This window comes from Hesperophylax consimilis, chromosome 17, assembly GCF_061612785.1.
Source record: "Hesperophylax consimilis isolate HC1 chromosome 17, BYU_Hcon_1.0, whole genome shotgun sequence".
Taxonomy (NCBI): domain Eukaryota; kingdom Metazoa; phylum Arthropoda; class Insecta; order Trichoptera; family Limnephilidae; genus Hesperophylax; species Hesperophylax consimilis.
Window position 1 is genome coordinate 24,576,240 of NC_142852.1, and position 25,605 is coordinate 24,601,844.

Genomic DNA, 25,605 nt, shown 5'->3' on the forward strand with positions numbered 1-25,605 from the left:
ATAAAATTCGGATGTTCTAAATTCACGACCGTTATGAAATGTTCCGACTGGACTAAGCTTGTTCCTCAAGTTTCACCTCAATTTGTGACATTGTTTAAGTAACATGCTTTATTATACATATATTAAAAAATACACATATATTCATGGAAGAACACATCATTCCATTGACTAAAAACAAACACACTCCGTACTGAAGATGTTTAATAACAAATGATTTTTCTTTCTTGAAGAATCAGTCACTGAAGCGGACATCTTCGTATTTCTTATTTTTTAATGAAATTCTTGAGTGTGTTATGCAAATGCCCGCTTCTAAGTAGATATATTTAATGGTAAATATTTTCAGGAACCTATTTTTATATTCACCTATTTTGGAGGTTATACTTATCAATATAATACCAATAAGAGGTGTTATTTTGATATTCAAAGAAAAATGCCATTTTTTAATATAAATGATCGAATGTTCAATTCAATATAAAGAGGAAAGTATGCCGTTAATAGTGAAAAATAACGTTAGTCAAATTACCACCACGACCACGCCTACAGGACCATATCCTTTTCATGAAATTTTCCATAACCAAATCGCAAAGTGGCTGCCTTATGTCCTCGATAGCCTCACGAATTCCATCTTTGAGGTCTTGAATCGACGCTGGGCTGTTGGCGTAGACCTTCTCTTTCACGTGGCCCCAAAGGAAGAAGTCGCAAGGTGTGAAATCACAAGATCTCGGTGGCCAATTGTGATCACCTCTTCGAGAGATAACACGGTCCGGAAACTTTTCCCGTAAAAGATCAATGGTTTCGTGGCTTGTGTGACACGTAGCGCTGTCTTGTTGAAAGTAAACGTTGTCCAGATCAATACCATCCAATTCCGGCCATAAAGAATCATTAATTCCTTTAATTTTCAAAATAACATCTCTTATTGGAAAACCCTATTTATCAGTAGGCAGAATAAGATGAATAATTAAAAGGATAAAGGTCACAACTAGGAACCCAGGATCTATTGTCGTCCTGGGGGATACGTCTTCAGTATAATCAAGTCTACAAATCGTGTTCTTAATCCTGAATTCAGTGACATTTATCTTTTTATTTGTCTCGATCATGTTCTGTTTCATGTTTTAATTTTATTTAAATCTTTCTACTAACAGAAATACGTTTTGATGTACATCAATTATCGATATAAATATTGTTGTTTTGTTTATCCAGGTAGCATTAATTTGGAGACAGTTACCATCAAGGCGGATCTTGGACCCCGAGAAGATGAAGGGGGATATCCTTACGTGGAGATCGACATTGACATGCCGGATATAAAAAAGGAATGCTTAGAACGTTTCGAAAGAATTACCCACACAGCAGGTAAAATCGATTATTGAGAACACGTCAAACAATTCGTGCTCTCCAATTTTTTACGTATTTATGAATTCAAAGTGCTTATCTTATCTGGTATCACTCTGTTTTCTCCGGTATGGTTTAGCAATTTACGTATATTTTATAGGTTGCATAAATGTGCAACCTGTAAAAAAGGCGTTAACCATCAAGGCGGATCTTGTACCCCGAGAAGATGAAGGATGATAAATTTCCGTGGGCTTCGCGATGTTAAAAAAACTACTAAGAACGCTTTGAAAGCATTTCCCAGACTGCAGATCAAACCACGTTTCTTTGTAAGTTTTAATAATTCCAGCTGCTTGTTTTGAAATACAAGTTATTAATTTGATTTTCTTAAAATTACCGGTTTCGCTTAGTACAAGCATATTCGGTTCCATGATAAATCAACACACTGACGATTTATCACACATTATAAAAGTGAAATAAAGTCATTAGAAACGATGAAAAAAAAACCCAATCTAACCTAACCTACTTAACCTTTCCCTTACTGTGCTAAAAAAACCACGCGTTCCGGTGCTGTGTAGTCAATACAGATCTCAAAATAAGCGATTTAGTATCGGAATACTATTAATATTCATAGCTAATCGATTATGTTTTAATTGTTATTTAATTGCTGAAAACATGAAAAAACCATCGGCAGATGCTAAAGAAACGTGCGAGGGGTCCACATCTAACAACGGTTCGCGGCCGACTGGCTAGCGGCTGGCACAAACACAGCTGTGCGGTCGTAGGTATCGATGGAATAAATCAAAATACAACAGCAGACCTTTCCCTTACTTTGCTAAAAAAATCCACGCGTTCCGGTGTTGCGTAGTAAATACACATCTCAAAATAAGCGATTTAGTATCGGAAAAATATTAATATTCATAGCTAATCGATTATTTTTTATATCAAAAGTGATAATAATATTAATTTAATTGCTGAAAACTTGTAAAATCCATCGGCAGATGCTAAAGAAACGTGCGAGGGGTCCACATCTAACAACGGTTCGCAGCCGACTGGCTAGCGGCTGGCACAAACACAGCTGTGCGGTCGTACGTATCGATGGAATAAATCAAAATTCAACTGCAGACGTGTGGATGTCTCATGTTCCCGCATAGCGAATTAAAGCGGGACATCAATAGCGTGTCATTTATTCGCACACTCTTCGCGTATTGGTATCACACGGTTGATTGTATTGGTGTATTTGTTCCCGATTTAAAAAAAATCTCTGATTTTTAATTGAATCTGAAAACTAGGTAAAATATTATTTTTGAATTCAGTGCATAAATGTATATCGGAGGAATACCTAAAATCTGAACCCAGAATTTATAAGGTTTATAGATTTATCAAAGTTATTAGAAGCAATGTGTAGTAAATACACACCACAGATCAGGAAAGGTTAGCTTATATCACTTTTAAAATGTGTGTTAAATCGTCAGTGTGTTGATTTATCCGGTCACCATTTTTATTTACATATTTTTAACGAATTGACTAAACCTATTTACGCTGTACGTAGGTTATAAGACTTGTTAAGCTTCCTATATACGTATTTTTTTCCTAATTTGTCGACAGATCTAAAGACGCATCCTGTGGAAAAAGTATTATTTTTCTGTTCTCAAAAGAGCCATCTGACGAGCCACACGCCGACCCACAGTGGAGAAAAACCTTTTTTATGTTCTGAGTGCAACTATTCATGTTCTCGTAAGAGCCATTTGAAGGACCATATATTGACTCACAGTAAGGATAAACCATTTTTATGCTCCGAGTGCAACTATTCATGTTCTCTAAAGGGATATCTGACGCTCCACATGCTAACTCACAGTAAAGAAAAACTTTTTTCATGTTCCGAGTGCAACTATTCAAGTTCACAAAAGAGATATCTAACGCACCACATGCTAAATCACAGTGGAGAAAAACCTTTCTCGTGTCGCGAGTGCAACTATTCATGTTTACGAAAGAGCCATCTAAGGAGCCATATGCTGACCCACAGTGGAGAAAAACCTTTTTCATGTTCCATATGCAACTATTCATGTTCTCAAAAGAGCTCTCTGACAAGCCACATGCTAACCCACAGTGGAGAAAAACCTTTTTCATGTTTCATATGCAACTATTCATGTTCTCAAAAGAGCAATCTAAGGAACCATATGCTGACCCACAGTGGAGAAAAACCTTTCTCGTGTCCCGAGTGCAACTATTCATGTTCACGAAAGAGCTCTCTGACGCGCCACATGCTAACTCACAGTGGAGAAAAACCTTTTTCATGTTCAATATGCAACTTTTCATGTTCTGAAAAGAGCAAACTAAGCAGACATATGCTGACCCACAGTGGAGAAAAACCTTTTTCATGTACAGAGTGCAACTATTCATGTTCTCAAAAGAGCTCTCTGACAAGCCACATGCTAACCCACAGTGGAGAAAAACCTTTTTCATGTACCGAGTGCAACTATTCATGTTCTCAAAAGAGCAATCTAAGGAACCATATGCTGACCCACAGTGGAGAAAAACCTTTCTCGTGTCCCGAGTGCAACTATTCATGTTCACGAAAGAGCTCTCTGACGCGCCACATGCTAACTCACAGTGGAGAAAAACCTTTTTCATGTTCCGGGTGAAACTTTTCAAGTTCTCATACGAGCCATTTGAAGAGACATATATTATGCTGACCCACAGTGGAGAAAAACTTTCTTCTTTTCCGAGTGCAACTATTCATGTTCTTCAAACAAAAAATTGAAGAGACATTTGCTGACCCATAGTTAAGAAAAAACTTTTTTTCATTTTCCATATGCATCTTTTCATGTTCTCGAAAGATCCATCAAAGGAGCCATATGCTCACCCACAGTGGAGAAAAACCCTTTTCATATCCCGAGTGCAACTATTCATGTTCTCGAAAGAGCAATCTAAGGAAACATATTCATATTCATTTTTCATGTTTTCAACATATGCTAACTCACAAAAAGGATGAACTTTTTTCATGTTCCGAGAGCGACTTTTCTCGAAACGGAAATTTGATGAGACATATGCTGACTCACAGTATAGAAAAACCGTTTTCATGTTCTATGTTCAACTATTCACATTCTAAAAAAAAAAACGTTTGAAGGGTCATATGCTGACTCACCATGAAACAGGCAGTCGCTTAGTATGGTGATTTAATGTATCATATATAAATCAATTTTACAATGTTTTATCATGTATTTTATGAATAAAATGAACAGGAGAAAAACACCTTTTTCATGTAACGAGTGCCACACATTGATTTACTCGGGAAAAACCTTCCTCATGTTCCAACTGCAACACTTCATTTTCTACAAACGGACGACTTAAAATTCACTGCTGTTCTCACGGTGGAACCTGGAGAACAGCAGTGACCTCAAAATGTGACCAGTGACCTGGACCTCAAAATTGGCCAGAACGATGCTTACCCCATGTAGAATCGTATGGCAAAAATTTTTGTGGAAGCAAAAAATGTCTCAGAATGTCTGGAAACGAATATTGAACGTTTGACATTTTGCCGACAGGTTCGCTACACGATGTATATATCGAGCAGTGTATGTTTTTATTCATTTCTACGATCTTGCCGCGTCCACGAAGTAATATAATTTTCGATACATAACGACGATCATGCTGCGTCTACGCATTACATCGTTAGTATTGCGTCCTCAAGACCGATTACGAGTAGATATTATTTTATATACATAACGACGGTCGTGCTGCGTCCACGCATTACGTCGATAGTACTGCGTCCCCGTAGCCGCTCATGAGAATATACTATTTTTAACTCATAATGACAATCATGATGCTTCCATGCATCACGTCGATAGTATTGCGTCCCCCTGGCCGATCACGTTGAAATATTATTATGAATACATAACGACGGTCTTGCTGCGTCTACGCATTACGATAGTACTGCGTCCTCGTGGCCATTCGGAGTACATTGTTAAATATTATTTGAGCGTTTGGTTGAGTAAATCATCAGATTTGGCAACATTTGGTTAATTTACAACGATGCCGCTTGATACTCAGAACTAAGAATCGTCTTGCGTGGTTTTTAATGCATAACGACGATTTTGCTGCGTCCACGCATTACTTAGATAGTACTGCGTCCCCATGGCCATTCACGAGTACATTTTTATAAATTATTTGAGCGTTTGGTTGAGTAAATCATCAGATTTGGCAACGTTGGGTTAATTTACAACGATGCCGCTTGACACTAAGAACTAAGAAGCATCCTGCGTAGTTTTTAATGCATAACGACGATCGTGATGCGTTTACGCATTACGTTGGTAGTATTGCGTCCGTTGTTGTTTTTTTTTAAAGAAAAAGCGTTTTTTTTGGGAGCGAAACCCGGTCGGCACAAAGTATAAAAAATAAAAGTGGTGTTTACAAAGTTATTGTTTTATTTTAAATTAAATATTGTTGTCAATTAAACAAACAATTTATAAGTTCCCGAATATTATCTGAATATAAAATAAATCTTATAGAATAAAATAAAAACCTCAAGATATGAATTGAAATCTAGCAAGAATATCGTAACACAAATTGTGAGGATTATTATTAATATATTCATAGAATTATAACTATATATTTTATCACACCTTCATAAATGCAATGAAAACTTTAACTTAAATGAAATCAACAAAAAATCAAAATATAGAAGAATACGTATGTGAAACATACAGCGAATGCACTAAAATCTAGAACAATATAATAAATCTACTAACAATCTTGCACTTAAAAATAAGGAGTACAATTTGAAACATGGACGAACTTCTGGTATACCTATGTATTTAACATTATGTCCACAACCAGATTTTTTAATACTATCTGAGGCACACTCGCATGCAATACATAAAAATATACCAAGTATTCCAAACTACAAACAATATGTCACAAATTATCACAAAAATAAAAGTAGTGGAATTGTAGTCTATGCTAAAGAAAAATTTACTGATATCAATGTTAACGAAATACCAATATGTAACGCAAACTGTTTGTCAATTAATGAATCTAAATAATTAGCCAATTGATATAATCGCATGTATCGAATACATAGCTCGTTATACCCTTATAATCCAGTAGGTACCCAAGCGATTCCTTCAGAAACTTGATCAGGGTGCTTAGGCTGTGAACATCTTGGAATAATTATCGATAATAACATCAAATGGAAAAGTCAAATAAACTCCACAGTAGACAGAATGAGAAAACTCATCTTTATGTTTTTTAGACTTAGAAATACTGTATCATTAAAAATACTTAAAGGTATTTATTTTGCACTTGCACATTCTACACTACTACAATATGAAATCGTGGTTTGCGGGGGGGGGGGGGTTGCGTATAAATCATACCTACATCCACTTGTGACAATTCAAAAAATATTAATAAAAATCGTATTTAAAAAAGCCATATAACTATCCAACAATAAATGTTTTCCAAGGTTTCCCGGTTCCCCTTCTCACAAAAATTTATGACAAAAATACTCGTACATTAAGAACTTCAATTACATAAAGATTTATTTGATAAAAATAATATTCCATAATTAATTTTAAGCTAAATAATTATTTATATTGGAGGACTAACCGTACCACTAGTTCGAACTACAACAGCAAAACATCATTATTTATTTAACGGTATAAAATTATTCAATAAATTACTCCTGGATATATCTGAGGAAAATTAAGACAGTTACAAAAAAAAATCAATTTAAAATTCTCTAATACCACCTAATAAATTTTCTTATTGTTTTAAATTATTTATTTATTTATTTTATTTCAGGGAAATCAACAGTTTACAATGTGGTTCATTTATACACGTGTAATTTACCTAACTGAGAAACCAATTGCAGATTTCCGCAATATTCTATTCTATTATGTATGTAAAAATTTAAAAACTAACTTACAAGAACTAAAAAATATTAAATTTATCGAAGAAAGCAAACACTTAGTGGCTTGACATTATACAAAATGAAACAAATACTTTGTTTTAAACCACTTTATTTTTTATTTATATTTCGTCGACCGGTTTGGATTGAACCCAAATATTGTATAAAATAAATATAAAGTGGTTTAAAAAATAGTATTGTTTCATTTTGTAAAAAATATAACGTTATTCAAGAGGGAGATTATTATAACATGAGATTATTTTAACTGGAGATTATTATAACAGGAGATTATTAAAACAGAAGATTATTATAACGTAATACTACATAATATATGTCATTACATAATATAATAACATTTTATGCAGTTTGGTACACGTTTAATACATTTTTAATATAGTTTTTATATTTATTTTGGTTACATTGAAGATAGAATCAGAGAGAATGTTATTATACATATGTTGAACATATTCTTCTAAGACAAGCATTTTTATTTTACTAGATTACATGAGCGTGTGTGCCGTGTAGGTACTTTCAAATCAATTCTGCTTAATAAACTCCACATATTATGTTTCTGCTTATCATTCCTTGGTATTATTTATAACTAACCTGTTTTTATTACTTTTATTGTATTTTCTTGTAAGGCTATCAAGAGTTTTTGTAATAATATTTGCAATATAAATATATGTAAAAATATATAGTTGTCCTCTCCTAAGCACAAGCATCTGATTTATCAGAAAAGTGATTGAAATATTACATAATATTATGTAGTAAATATTGTAACGCTTAAGATGTTAAGAAATAAAAATAAATAAATATTTTTATTTTGAACTTAATGGTATTAATAAGTTTAACTCATTAATGAAAATATTGCAATTTGAGGTTGAACTAATTGAGTTAAATATAAAAACAGATATTATTATATTGAATACGTAACGACAGAAGTTCTGCGTCGATGGTATTGTATCCTCGTGACCAATCACGAGTAGATATTATTTTGTATACAAAACGACGGCCGTGCTGCGTCCACGCATTTCGTCGATAGTATTGCGTCCCCATGGCCGTTGGCGAATTTGTACATTTTTATGTATTGTTTGAGTCCTTGGTGAAGCAAAACCCCAGATTTGGCAACATTCAGTTCATTTACAACGTTGCCACTTAGCACTCAGAACTAAAAAGCGCCTTGCGCGGGTGGACATTTTTGTAAGATGGTTTACAGTGGACGGTAAATTGATATCCCGACCTAAAAATGTCCGACCGCCCTCTGCAATGGAGCGAACTGGCGCGTTATGAAATGATACATTTTTACTAAGGATATCGTTGTAAAAAAAATTGTCGCACGCCTGCGCCCAGTAGGTACGTTTGTATACAAGGTGCAACAAGATATTCATTAAAACTTCTCACTATCAATAGACAGTTTGTTGTCAGGTCTGGTGTGTTTCTGAATGTCAAAAAAATAAAACATAAATATATATACATATATTTTTTATATACCGCACAAGAGTCTCAACCGCTCCCGTCTGGAACAGCGAGACTGTGGCATCCCAAATCTGAGTACTAGGGTGAAGGTATTGGGGAGGGGAAGACGATGAGGAAGAGAAATGTAGAAAAGTACCTGGCTATTTATATCTGGTCACCAAACACGGCAAAAGCTTGGAAATAACGTTTCCATTCGGAATGGTGGTCACACACCAGGGCGATACTGAGAGTATATTTCACTCTGGAACGTGCTGCAAACACACTTTATATTATGTTTAATGTATTAATTGTGAAATAACACAAACAAATACAAATTTATTTGCGCACGCCGGGTTTGACCGTCAGATTACGGGCTTCGGATTGCGAGTCGAGAGTCTTATCTCTCAACCACAGATGCTGTAATTAATTAATTAATTCACTATGAACGTGAAAACTTCACTAGAAAAGTAAGAAATATTTTGTGTTGTTTATTTATTTGTTAATTTATTTATTATACCTAATAGACGTTTACATTCTAGTTTAATAGTTGAGTATCGCAGTTATTATAAATTCTTCAAAATTAAAACAATAGAGAAAAAAAAATAGAATGAAAAAAAAATGTTACAACAAAAGCGTATAATAAAATAAGATTCATTGGTAAAAATGATAAGAAGTCTCACATAAGTAGATATTCAAAATAAAGAAAAGATTGCAAAAATTATAGATGTCTATTTGTCTCGATATATAAAAGAATTAAAATAAACAATATTTATATTGATTATTTTTAAGGTGAAATATATCTCCCATATCAGAATAAGTCATGTAATCCTAAGGGGTTTAATAATATAAGGGGCATAACAACGGCCTAAATTTACCTTTTGAAACTCTCAAAACAAATCCAAGAGTCTTAAGGGCCGTATATACGGAAGACGTAAAAATTAAATCGACCTTCAAAACGCCATGTAACAAACAAATAATATACACTCGGACGCAAGAATATATTATTCAGTATGGACGTGAAACCTTTATTAGAATAGTCAGCAATATACGGCAGACGTAACAATTAAATTAGAGTGAACGGACGTGAAACCTATATTAAAAGGAACCTTCAATATACAAAAAATATACACCCGGACGTGAGTATGTACGTGACGCTAGAAATGTATGAGAGTGTAATAAACATCAAAACCTGCATTATTATGAATATTAAAAAAATATGATATTAGCGATTATCGTGAGTAAAACATAGTGCAATATTCACAAAAACAATCTAAAAAAAAGAACTAGAAGTGCTGGACGCCCAAAGACGGATTTGCGCACGGACGCAATAAATGTTGTGGGACCTGTATATATATATCCCGCTACATTTGTTGCGTCCGACCCCTAAAAACTCCATAGCATTGCAGCGTCCACCGACTTACAGCGTCCGATATACGGACGCTGCAATGTTTTGACCTCAAAATTGGCCAGAACGATGCTTACCCCATGTAGAATCGTATGGCAAAAATTTTTGTGGAAGCAAAAAATGTCTCAGAATGTCTGGAAACGAATATTGAACGTTTGAAATTTTGCCGACAGGTTCGTTACACGATGTATATATCGCGCAGTGTATGTTTTTATTCATTTCTACGATCTTGCCGCGTCCACGAAGTAATATAATTTTCGATACATAACGACGATCATGCTGCGTCTACGCATTACATCGTTAGTATTGCGTCCTCAAGACCGATTACGAGTAGATATTATTTTGTATACATAACGACGGTCGTGCTGCGTCCACGCATTACGTCGATAGTACTGCGTCCCCGTAGCCGCTCATGAGAATATACTATTTTTAACTCATAATGATAATCATGATGCTTTCATGCATCACGTCGATAGTATGGCGTCCCAGTGAACGATCACGAGTAGATATTATTTTGAATATACAACGACGGTCATGCTGCATCCACGCATTACTTTGATAGTATTGCGTCCCCCTGGCCGATCACGTTGAAATATTATTATGAATACATAACGACGGTCTTGCTGCGTCTACGCATTACGTCGATAGTACTGCGTCCTCGTGGCCATTCGGAGTACATTGTTAAATATTATTTGAGCGTTTGGTTGAGTAAATCATCAGATTTGGCAACATTTGGTTAATTTACAACGATGCCGCTTGATACTCAGAACTAAGAATCGTCTTGCGTGGTTTTTAATGCATAACGACGATTTTGCTGCGTCCACGCATTACTTCGATAGTACTGCGTCCCCACGGCCATTCACGAGTACATTTTTATAAATTATTTGAGCGTTTGGTTGAGTAAATCATCAGATTTGGCAACGTTGGGTTAATTTACAACGATGCCGCTTGACACTAAGAACTAAGAAGCATCCTGCGTAGTTTTTAATGCATAACGACGATCGTGATGCGTTTACGCATTACGTTGGTAGTATTGCGTCCGTTGTTGTTTTTTTTTAAAGAAAAAGCGTTTTTTTGGGAGCGAAACCCGGTCGGCACAAAGTATAAAAAATAAAAGTGGTGTTTACAAAGTTATTGTTTTATTTTAAATTAAATATTGTTGTCAATTAAACAAACAATTTATAAGTTCCCGAATATTATCTGAATATAAAATAAATCTTATAGAATAAAATAAAAACCTCAAGATATGAATTGAAATCTAGCAAGAATATCGTAACACAAATTGTGAGGATTATTATTAATATATTCATAGAATTATAACTATATATTTTATCACACCTTCATAAATGCAATGAAAACTTTAACTTAAATGAAATCAACAAAAAATCAAAATATAGAAGAATACGTATGTGAAACATACAGCGAATGCACTAAAATCTAGAACAATATAATAAATCTACTAACAATCTTGCACTTAAACATAAGGAGTACAATTTGAAACATGGACGAACTTCTGGTATACCTATGTATTTAACATTATGTCCACAACCAGATTTTTTAATACTATCTGAGGCACACTCGCATGCAATACATAAAAATATACCAAGTATTCCAAACTACAAACAATATGTCACAAATTATCACAAAAATAAAAGTAGTGGAATTGTAGTCTATGCTAAAGAAAAATTTACTGATATCAATGTTAACGAAATACCAATATGTAACGCAAACTGTTTGTCAATTAATGAATCTAAATAATTAGCCAATTGATATAATCGCATGTATCGAATACAAGGCTCGTTATACCCTTATAATCCAGTAGGTACCCAAGCGATTCCTTCAGAAACTTGATCAGGGTGCTTAGGCTGTGAACATCTTGGAATAATTATCGATAATAACATCAAATGGAAAAGTCAAATAAACTCCACAGTAGACAGAATGAGAAAACTCATCTTTATGTTTTTTAGACTTAGAAATACTGTATCATTAAAAATACTTAAAGGTATTTATTTTGCACTTGCACATTCTACACTACTACAATATGAAATCGTGGTTTGCGGGGGGGGGGGGGGTTGCGTATAAATCATACCTACATCCACTTGTGACAATTCAAAAAATATTAATAAAAATCGTATTTAAAAAAGCCATATAACTATCCAACAATAAATGTTTTCCAAGGTTTCCCGGTTCCCCTTCTCACAAAAATTTATGACAAAAATACTCGTACATTAAGAACTTCAATTACATAAAGATTTATTTGATAAAAATAATATTCCATAATTAATTTTAAGCTAAATAATTATTTATATTGGAGGACTAACCGTACCACTAGTTCGAACTACAACAGCAAAACATCATTATTTATTTAACGGTATAAAATTATTCAATAAATTACTCCTGGATATATCTGAGGAAAATTAAGACAGTTACAAAAAAAAATCAATTTAAAATTCTCTAATACCACCTAATAAATTTTCTTATTGTTTTAAATTATTTATTTATTTATTTTATTTCAGGGAAATCAACAGTTTACAATGTGGTTCATTTATACACGTGTAATTTACCTAACTGAGAAACCAATTGCAGATTTCCGCAATATTCTATTCTATTATGTATGTAAAAATTTAAAAACTAACTTACAAGAACTAAAAAATATTAAATTTATCGAAGAAAGCAAACACTTAGTGGCTTGACATTATACAAAATGAAACAAATACTTTGTTTTAAACCACTTTATTTTTTATTTATATTTCGTCGACCGGTTTGGATTGAACCCAAATATTGTATAAAATAAATATAAAGTGGTTTAAAAAATAGTATTGTTTCATTTTGTAAAAAATATAACGTTATTCAAGAGGGAGATTATTATAACATGAGATTATTTTAACTGGAGATTATTATAACAGGAGATTATTAAAACAGAAGATTATTATAACGTAATACTACATAATATATGTCATTACATAATATAATAACATTTTATGCAGTTTGGTACACGTTTAATACATTTTTAATATAGTTTTTATATTTATTTTGGTTACATTGAAGATAGAATCAGAGAGAATGTTATTATACATATGTTGAACATATTCTTCTAAGACAAGCATTTTTATTTTACTAGATTACATGAGCGTGTGTGCCGTGTAGGTACTTTCAAATCAATTCTGCTTAATAAACTCCACATATTATGTTTCTGCTTATCATTCCTTGGTATTATTTATAACTAACCTGTTTTTATTACTTTTATTGTATTTTCTTGTAAGGCTATCAAGAGTTTTTGTAATAATATTTGCAATATAAATATATGTAAAAATATATAGTTGTCCTCTCCTAAGCACAAGCATCTGATTTATCAGAAAAGTGATTGAAATATTACATAATATTATGTAGTAAATATTGTAACGCTTAAGATGTTAAGAAATAAAAATAAATAAATATTTTTATTTTGAACTTAATGGTATTAATAAGTTTAACTCATTAATGAAAATATTGCAATTTGAGGTTGAACTAATTGAGTTAAATATAAAAACAGATATTATTATATTGAATACGTAACGACAGAAGTTCTGCGTCGATGGTATTGTATCCTCGTGACCAATCACGAGTAGATATTATTTTGTATACAAAACGACGGCCGTGCTGCGTCCACGCATTTCGTCGATAGTATTGCGTCCCCATGGCCGTTGGCGAATTTGTACATTTTTATGTATTGTTTGAGTCCTTGGTGAAGCAAAACCCCAGATTTGGCAACATTCAGTTCATTTACAACGTTGCCACTTAGCACTCAGAACTAAAAAGCGCCTTGCGCGGGTGGACATTTTTGTAAGATGGTTTACAGTGGACGGTAAATTGATATCCCGACCTAAAAATGTCCGACCGCCCTCTGCAATGGAGCGAACTGGCGCGTTATGAAATGATACATTTTTACTAAGGATATCGTTGTAAAAAAAATTGTCGCACGCCTGCGCCCAGTAGGTACGTTTGTATACAAGGTGCAACAAGATATTCATTAAAACTTCTCACTATCAATAGACAGTTTGTTGTCAGGTCTGGTGTGTTTCTGAATGTCAAAAAAATAAAACATAAATATATATACATATATTTTTTATATACCGCACAAGAGTCTCAACCGCTCCCGTCTGGAACAGCGAGACTGTGGCATCCCAAATCTGAGTACTAGGGTGAAGGTATTGGGGAGGGGAAGACGATGAGGAAGAGAAATGTAGAAAAGTACCTGGCTATTTATATCTGGTCACCAAACACGGCAAAAGCTTGGAAATAACGTTTCCATTCGGAATGGTGGTCACACACCAGGGCGATACTGAGAGTATATTTCACTCTGGAACGTGCTGCAAACACACTTTATATTATGTTTAATGTATTAATTGTGAAATAACACAAACAAATACAAATTTATTTGCGCACGCCGGGTTTGACCGTCAGATTACGGGCTTCGGATTGCGAGTCGAGAGTCTTATCTCTCAACCACAGATGCTGTAATTAATTAATTAATTCACTATGAACGTGAAAACTTCACTAGAAAAGTAAGAAATATTTTGTGTTGTTTATTTATTTGTTAATTTATTTATTATACCTAATAGACGTTTACATTCTAGTTTAATAGTTGAGTATCGCAGTTATTATAAATTCTTCAAAATTAAAACAATAGAGAAAAAAAAATAGAATGAAAAAAAAATGTTACAACAAAAGCGTATAATAAAATAAGATTCATTGGTAAAAATGATAAGAAGTCTCACATAAGTAGATATTCAAAATAAAGAAAAGATTGCAAAAATTATAGATGTCTATTTGTCTCGATATATAAAAGAATTAAAATAAACAATATTTATATTGATTATTTTTAAGGTGAAATATATCTCCCATATCAGAATAAGTCATGTAATCCTAAGGGGTTTAATAATATAAGGGGCATAACAACGGCCTAAATTTACCTTTTGAAACTCTCAAAACAAATCCAAGAGTCTTAAGGGCCGTATATACGGAAGACGTAAAAATTAAATCGACCTTCAAAACGCCATGTAACAAACAAATAATATACACTCGGACGCAAGAATATATTATTCAGTATGGACGTGAAACCTTTATTAGAATAGTCAGCAATATACGGCAGACGTAACAATTAAATTAGAGTGAACGGACGTGAAACCTATATTAAAAGGAACCTTCAATATACAAAAAATATACACCCGGACGTGAGTATGTACGTGACGCTAGAAATGTATGAGAGTGTAATAAACATCAAAACCTGCATTATTATGAATATTAAAAAAATATGATATTAGCGATTATCGTGAGTAAAACATAGTGCAATATTCACAAAAACAATCTAAAAAAAAGAACTAGAAGTGCTGGACGCCCAAAGACGGATTTGCGCACGGACGCAATAAATGTTGTGGGACCTGTATATATATATCCCGCTACATTTGTTGCGTCCGACCCCTAAAAACTCCATAGCATTGCAGCGTCCACCGACTTACAGCGTCCGATATACGGACGCTGCAATGTTTTGACCTCAAAATTGGCCAGAACGATGCTTACCCCATGTAGAATCGTATGGCAAAAATTTTTGTGGAAGCAAAAAATGTCTCAGAATGTCTGGAAACGAATATTGAACGTTTGAAATTTTGCCGACAGGTTCGTTACACGATGTATATATCGCGCAGTGTATGTTTTTATTCATTTCTACGATCTTGCCGCGTCCACGAAGTAATATAATTTTCGATACATAACGACGATCATGCTGCGTCTACGCATTACATCGTTAGTATTGCGTCCTCAAGACCGATTACGAGTAGATATTATTTTGTATACATAACGACGGTCGTGCTGCGTCCACGCATTACGTCGATAGTACTGCGTCCCCGTAGCCGCTCATGAGAATATACTATTTTTAACTCATAATGATAATCATGATGCTTTCATGCATCACGTCGATAGTATGGCGTCCCAGTGAACGATCACGAGTAGATATTATTTTGAATATACAACGACGGTCATGCTGCATCCACGCATTACTTTGATAGTATTGCGTCCCCCTGGCCGATCACGTTGAAATATTATTATGAATACATAACGACGGTCTTGCTGCGTCTACGCATTACGTCGATAGTACTGCGTCCTCGTGGCCATTCGGAGTACATTGTTAAATATTATTTGAGCGTTTGGTTGAGTAAATCATCAGATTTGGCAACATTTGGTTAATTTACAACGATGCCGCTTGATACTCAGAACTAAGAATCGTCTTGCGTGGTTTTTAATGCATAACGACGATTTTGCTGCGTCCACGCATTACTTCGATAGTACTGCGTCCCCACGGCCATTCACGAGTACATTTTTATAAATTATTTGAGCGTTTGGTTGAGTAAATCATCAGATTTGGCAACGTTGGGTTAATTTACAACGATGCCGCTTGACACTAAGAACTAAGAAGCATCCTGCGTAGTTTTTAATGCATAACGACGATCGTGATGCGTTTACGCATTACGTTGGTAGTATTGCGTCCGTTGTTGTTTTTTTTTAAAGAAAAAGCGTTTTTTTGGGAGCGAAACCCGGTCGGCACAAAGTATAAAAAATAAAAGTGGTGTTTACAAAGTTATTGTTTTATTTTAAATTAAATATTGTTGTCAATTAAACAAACAATTTATAAGTTCCCGAATATTATCTGAATATAAAATAAATCTTATAGAATAAAATAAAAACCTCAAGATATGAATTGAAATCTAGCAAGAATATCGTAACACAAATTGTGAGGATTATTATTAATATATTCATAGAATTATAACTATATATTTTATCACACCTTCATAAATGCAATGAAAACTTTAACTTAAATGAAATCAACAAAAAATCAAAATATAGAAGAATACGTATGTGAAACATACAGCGAATGCACTAAAATCTAGAACAATATAATAAATCTACTAACAATCTTGCACTTAAACATAAGGAGTACAATTTGAAACATGGACGAACTTCTGGTATACCTATGTATTTAACATTATGTCCACAACCAGATTTTTTAATACTATCTGAGGCACACTCGCATGCAATACATAAAAATATACCAAGTATTCCAAACTACAAACAATATGTCACAAATTATCACAAAAATAAAAGTAGTGGAATTGTAGTCTATGCTAAAGAAAAATTTACTGATATCAATGTTAACGAAATACCAATATGTAACGCAAACTGTTTGTCAATTAATGAATCTAAATAATTAGCCAATTGATATAATCGCATGTATCGAATACATAGCTCGTTATACCCTTATAATCCAGTAGGTACCCAAGCGATTCCTTCAGAAACTTGATCAGGGTGCTTAGGCTGTGAACATCTTGGAATAATTATCGATAATAACATCAAATGGAAAAGTCAAATAAACTCCACAGTAGACAGAATGAGAAAACTCATCTTTATGTTTTTTAGACTTAGAAATACTGTATCATTAAAAATACTTAAAGGTATTTATTTTGCACTTGCACATTCTACACTACTACAATATGAAATCGTGGTTTGCGGGGGGGGGGGGTTGCGTATAAATCATACCTACATCCACTTGTGACAATTCAAAAAATATTAATAAAAATCGTATTTAAAAAAGCCATATAACTATCCAACAATAAATGTTTTCCAAGGTTTCCCGGTTCCCCTTCTCACAAAAATTTATGACAAAAATACTCGTACATTAAGAACTTCAATTACATAAAGATTTATTTGATAAAAATAATATTCCATAATTAATTTTAAGCTAAATAATTATTTATATTGGAGGACTAACCGTACCACTAGTTCGAACTACAACAGCAAAACATCATTATTTATTTAACGGTATAAAATTATTCAATAAATTACTCCTGGATATATCTGAGGAAAATTAAGACAGTTACAAAAAAAAAATCAATTTAAAATTCTCTAATACCACCTAATAAATTTTCTTATTGTTTTAAATTATTTATTTATTTATTTTATTTCAGGGAAATCAACAGTTTACAATGTGGTTCATTTATACACGTGTAATTTACCTAACTGAGAAACCAATTGCAGATTTCCGCAATATTCTATTCTATTATGTATGTAAAAATTTAAAAACTATACTTACAAGAACTAAAAAATATTAAATTTATCGAAGAAAGCAAACACTTAGTGGCTTGACATTATACAAAATGAAACAAATACTTTGTTTTAAACCACTTTATTTTTTATTTATATTTCGTCGACCGGTTTGGATTGAACCCAAATATTGTATAAAATAAATATAAAGTGGTTTAAAAAATAGTATTGTTTCATTTTGTAAAAAATATAACGTTATTCAAGAGGGAGATTATTATAACATGAGATTATTTTAACTGGAGATTATTATAACAGCAGATTATTAAAACAGAAGATTATTATAACGTAATACTACATAATATATGTCTATACATAATATAATAATATTTTATGCAGTTTGGTACACGTTTAATACATTTTTAATATAGTTTTTATATTTATTTTGGTTACATTGAAGATAGAATCAGAGAGAATGTTATTATACATATGTTGAACATATTCTTCTAAGACAAGCATTTTTATTTTACTAGATTACATGAGCGTGTGTGCCGTGTAGGTACTTTCAAATCAATTCTGCTTAATAAACTCCACATATTATGTTTCTGCTTATCATTCCTTGGTATTATTTATAACTAACCTGTTTTTATTACTTTTATTGTATTTTCTTGTAAGGCTATCAAGAGTTTTTGTAATAATATTTGCAATATAAATATATGTAAAAATATATAGTTGTCCTCTCCTAAGCACAAGCATCTGATTTATCAGAAAAGTGATTGAAATATTACATAATATTATGTAGTAAATATTGTAACGCTTAAGATGTTAAGAAATAAAAATAAATAAATATTTTTATTTTGAACTTAATGGTATTAATAAGTTTAACTCATTAATGAAAATATTGCAATTTGAGGTTGAACTAATTGAGTTAAATATAAAAACAGATATTATTATATTGAATACGTAACGACAGAAGTTCTGCGTCGATGGTATTGTATCCTCGTGACCAATCACGAGTAGATATTATTTTGTATACAAAACGACGGCCGTGCTGCGTCCACGCATTTCGTCGATAGTATTGCGTCCCCATGGCCGTTGGCGAATTTGTACATTTTTATGTATTGTTTGAGTCCTTGGTGAAGCAAAACCCCAGATTTGGCAACATTCAGTTCATTTACAACGTTGCCACTTAGCACTCAGAACTAAAAAGCGCCTTGCGCGGGTGGACATTTTTGTAAGATGGTTTACAGTGGACGGTAAATTGATATCCCGACCTAAAAATGTCCGACCGCCCTCTGCAATGGAGCGAACTGGCGCGTTATGAAATGATACATTTTTACTAAGGATATCGTTGTAAAAAAAATTGTCGCACGCCTGCGCCCAGTAGGTACGTTTGTATACAAGGTGCAACAAGATATTCATTAAAACTTCTCACTATCAATAGACAGTTTGTTGTCAGGTCTGGTGTGTTTCTGAATGTCAAAAAAATAAAACATAAATATATATACATATATTTTTTATATACCGCACAAGAGTCTCAACCGCTCCCGTCTGGAACAGCGAGACTGTGGCATCCCAAATCTGAGTACTAGGGTGAAGGTATTGGGGAGGGGAAGACGATGAGGAAGAGAAATGTAGAAAAGTACCTGGCTATTTATATCTGGTCACCAAACACGGCAAAAGCTTGGAAATAACGTTTCCATTCGGAATGGTGGTCACACACCAGGGCGATACTGAGAGTATATTTCACTCTGGAACGTGCTGCAAACACACTTTATATTATGTTTAATGTATTAATTGTGAAATAACACAAACAAATACAAATTTATTTGCGCACGCCGGGTTTGACCGTCAGATTACGGGCTTCGGATTGCGAGTCGAGAGTCTTATCTCTCAACCACAGATGCTGTAATTAATTAATTAATTCACTATGAACGTGAAAACTTCACTAGAAAAGTAAGAAATATTTTGTGTTGTTTATTTATTTGTTAATTTATTTATTATACCTAATAGACGTTTACATTCTAGTTTAATAGTTGAGTATCGCAGTTATTATAAATTCTTCAAAATTAAAACAATAGAGAAAAAAAAATAGAATGAAAAAAAAATGTTACAACAAAAGCGTATAATAAAATAAGATTCATTGGTAAAAATGATAAGAAGTCTCACATAAGTAGATATTCAAAATAAAGAAAAGATTGCAAAAATTATAGATGTCTATTTGTCTCGATATATAAAAGAATTAAAATAAACAATATTTATATTGATTATTTTTAAGGTGAAATATATCTCCCATATCAGAATAAGTCATGTAATCCTAAGGGGTTTAATAATATAAGGGGCATAACAACGGCCTAAATTTACCTTTTGAAACTCTCAAAACAAATCCAAGAGTCTTAAGGGCCGTATATACGGAAGACGTAAAAATTAAATCGACCTTCAAAACGCCATGTAACAAACAAATAATATACACTCGGACGCAAGAATATATTATTCAGTATGGACGTGAAACCTTTATTAGAATAGTCAGCAATATACGGCAGACGTAACAATTAAATTAGAGTGAACGGACGTGAAACCTATATTAAAAGGAACCTTCAATATACAAAAAATATACACCCGGACGTGAGTATGTACGTGACGCTAGAAATGTATGAGAGTGTAATAAACATCAAAACCTGCATTATTATGAATATTAAAAAAATATGATATTAGCGATTATCGTGAGTAAAACATAGTGCAATATTCACAAAAACAATCTAAAAAAAAGAACTAGAAGTGCTGGACGCCCAAAGACGGATTTGCGCACGGACGCAATAAATGTTGTGGGACCTGTATATATATATCCCGCTACATTTGTTGCGTCCGACCCCTAAAAACTCCATAGCATTGCAGCGTCCACCGACTTACAGCGTCCGATATACGGACGCTGCAATGTTTTGACCTCAAAATTGGCCAGAACGATGCTTACCCCATGTAGAATCGTATGGCAAAAATTTTTGTGGAAGCAAAAAATGTCTCAGAATGTCTGGAAACGAATATTGAACGTTTGAAATTTTGCCGACAGGTTCGTTACACGATGTATATATCGCGCAGTGTATGTTTTTATTCATTTCTACGATCTTGCCGCGTCCACGAAGTAATATAATTTTCGATACATAACGACGATCATGCTGCGTCTACGCATTACATCGTTAGTATTGCGTCCTCAAGACCGATTACGAGTAGATATTATTTTGTATACATAACGACGGTCGTGCTGCGTCCACGCATTACGTCGATAGTACTGCGTCCCCGTAGCCGCTCATGAGAATATACTATTTTTAACTCATAATGATAATCATGATGCTTTCATGCATCACGTCGATAGTATGGCGTCCCAGTGAACGATCACGAGTAGATATTATTTTGAATATACAACGACGGTCATGCTGCATCCACGCATTACTTTGATAGTATTGCGTCCCCCTGGCCGATCACGTTGAAATATTATTATGAATACATAACGACGGTCTTGCTGCGTCTACGCATTACGTCGATAGTACTGCGTCCTCGTGGCCATTCGGAGTACATTGTTAAATATTATTTGAGCGTTTGGTTGAGTAAATCATCAGATTTGGCAACATTTGGTTAATTTACAACGATGCCGCTTGATACTCAGAACTAAGAATCGTCTTGCGTGGTTTTTAATGCATAACGACGATTTTGCTGCGTCCACGCATTACTTCGATAGTACTGCGTCCCCACGGCCATTCACGAGTACATTTTTATAAATTATTTGAGCGTTTGGTTGAGTAAATCATCAGATTTGGCAACGTTGGGTTAATTTACAACGATGCCGCTTGACACTAAGAACTAAGAAGCATCCTGCGTAGTTTTTAATGCATAACGACGATCGTGATGCGTTTACGCATTACGTTGGTAGTATTGCGTCCGTTGTTGTTTTTTTTTAAAGAAAAAGCGTTTTTTTGGGAGCGAAACCCGGTCGGCACAAAGTATAAAAAATAAAAGTGGTGTTTACAAAGTTATTGTTTTATTTTAAATTAAATATTGTTGTCAATTAAACAAACAATTTATAAGTTCCCGAATATTATCTGAATATAAAATAAATCTTATAGAATAAAATAAAAACCTCAAGATATGAATTGAAATCTAGCAAGAATATCGTAACACAAATTGTGAGGATTATTATTAATATATTCATAGAATTATAACTATATATTTTATCACACCTTCATAAATGCAATGAAAACTTTAACTTAAATGAAATCAACAAAAAATCAAAATATAGAAGAATACGTATGTGAAACATACAGCGAATGCACTAAAATCTAGAACAATATAATAAATCTACTAACAATCTTGCACTTAAACATAAGGAGTACAATTTGAAACATGGACGAACTTCTGGTATACCTATGTATTTAACATTATGTCCACAACCAGATTTTTTAATACTATCTGAGGCACACTCGCATGCAATACATAAAAATATACCAAGTATTCCAAACTACAAACAATATGTCACAAATTATCACAAAAATAAAAGTAGTGGAATTGTAGTCTATGCTAAAGAAAAATTTACTGATATCAATGTTAACGAAATACCAATATGTAACGCAAACTGTTTGTCAATTAATGAATCTAAATAATTAGCCAATTGATATAATCGCATGTATCGAATACATAGCTCGTTATACCCTTATAATCCAGTAGGTACCCAAGCGATTCCTTCAGAAACTTGATCAGGGTGCTTAGGCTGTGAACATCTTGGAATAATTATCGATAATAACATCAAATGGAAAAGTCAAATAAACTCCACAGTAGACAGAATGAGAAAACTCATCTTTATGTTTTTTAGACTTAGAAATACTGTATCATTAAAAATACTTAAAGGTATTTATTTTGCACTTGCACATTCTACACTACTACAATATGAAATCGTGGTTTGCGGGGGGGGGGGGTTGCGTATAAATCATACCTACATCCACTTGTGACAATTCAAAAAATATTAATAAAAATCGTATTTAAAAAAGCCATATAACTATCCAACAATAAATGTTTTCCAAGGTTTCCCGGTTCCCCTTCTCACAAAAATTTATGACAAAAATACTCGTACATTAAGAACTTCAATTACATAAAGATTTATTTGATAAAAATAATATTCCATAATTAATTTTAAGCTAAATAATTATTTATATTGGAGGACTAACCGTACCACTAGTTCGAACTACAACAGCAAAACATCATTATTTATTTAACGGTATAAAATTATTCAATAAATTACTCCTGGATATATCTGAGGAAAATTAAGACAGTTACAAAAAAAAAATCAATTTAAAATTCTCTAATACCACCTAATAAATTTTCTTATTGTTTTAAATTATTTATTTATTTATTTTATTTCAGGGAAATCAACAGTTTACAATGTGGTTCATTTATACACGTGTAATTTACCTAACTGAGAAACCAATTGCAGATTTCCGCAATATTCTATTCTATTATGTATGTAAAAATTTAAAAACTATACTTACAAGAACTAAAAAATATTAAATTTATCGAAGAAAGCAAACACTTAGTGGCTTGACATTATACAAAATGAAACAAATACTTTGTTTTAAACCACTTTATTTTTTATTTATATTTCGTCGACCGGTTTGGATTGAACCCAAATATTGTATAAAATAAATATAAAGTGGTTTAAAAAATAGTATTGTTTCATTTTGTAAAAAATATAACGTTATTCAAGAGGGAGATTATTATAACATGAGATTATTTTAACTGGAGATTATTATAACAGCAGATTATTAAAACAGAAGATTATTATAACGTAATACTACATAATATATGTCTATACATAATATAATAATATTTTATGCAGTTTGGTACACGTTTAATACATTTTTAATATAGTTTTTATATTTATTTTGGTTACATTGAAGATAGAATCAGAGAGAATGTTATTATACTTATGTTGAACATATTCTTCTAAGACAAGCATTTTTATTTTACAAGATTACATGAGTGTGTGTGCCGTGTAGGTACTTTCAAATCAATTCTGCTTAATAAACTCCACATATTATGTTTCTGCTTATCATTCCTTGGTATTATTTATAACTAACCTGTTTTTATTACTTTTATTGTATTTTCTTGTAAGGCTATTAATAGTTTTTGTAATAATATTTGCAATATAAATATGTAAAAATATATTGTTGTCCTCTCCTAAGCACAAGCATCTTACTTATCAGAAAAGTGATTTAAATATTATTTAATATTATGTCGTAAATATTGTAACACTAAAGATGTTAAGAAATAAAAATAAAAAAAATATTTTTATTTTGAACTTAATGGTATTAATAAGTTTAACTCATTAATTAAAATATTGCAATTTGAGGTTGAACTAATTAAGTTAAATATAAAAACAGATATTATTATATTGAATACGTAACGACAGAAGTTCTGCGTCGATGGTATTGTATCCTCGTGACCAATCACGAGTAGATATTATTTTGTATACATAACGACGGCCGTGCTGCGTCCACGCATTTCGTCGATAGTATTGCGTCCCCATGGCCGTTGGCGAATTTGTTCATTTTTTATGTATTGTTTGAGTCCTTGGTGAAACAAAACCCCAGATTTGGCAACATTCAGTTCATTTACAACGTTGCCACTTAGCACTCAGAACTAAAAAGCGCCTTGCGCGGGTGGACATTTTTGTAAGATGGTTTAAAGTGGACGGTAAATTGATATCCCGACCTAAAAATGTCCGACCGCCCTCTGCAATGGAGCGAACTGGCGCGTTATGAAATGATACATTTTTACTAAGGATATCGTTGTAAAAAAAATTGTCGCACGCCTGCGCCCAGTAGGTACCTACGTTTTTATACAAGGTGCAACAAGATATTCATTCAAACTTCTCACTATCAATAGACAGTTTGTTGTCAGGTCTGGTGTGTTTCTGGATGTCAAAAAAATAAAACATAAATATATATACATATATTTTTTATATACCGCACAAGACTCTCAACCGCTCCCGTCTGGAACAGCGAGACTGTGGCATCCCCAATCTGAGTACTAGGGTGAAGGTATTGGGGAGGGGAAGAAGATGAGGAAGAGAAATGTAGAAAAGTACCTGGCTATTTATATCTGGTCACCAAACACGGCAAAAGCTTGGAAATAACGTTTCCATTCGGAATGGTGGTCACACACCAGGGCGATACTGAGAGTATATTTCACTCTGGAACGTGCTGCAAACACACTTTATATTATGTTTAATGTATTAATTGTGAAATAACACAAACAAATAAAAATTTATTTGCGCACACCGGGTTTGACCGTCAGATTACGGGCTTCGGATTGCGAGTCGAGAGTCTTATCTCTCAACCACAGATGCTGTAATTAATTAATTAATTCACTATGAACGTGAAAACTTCACTAGAAA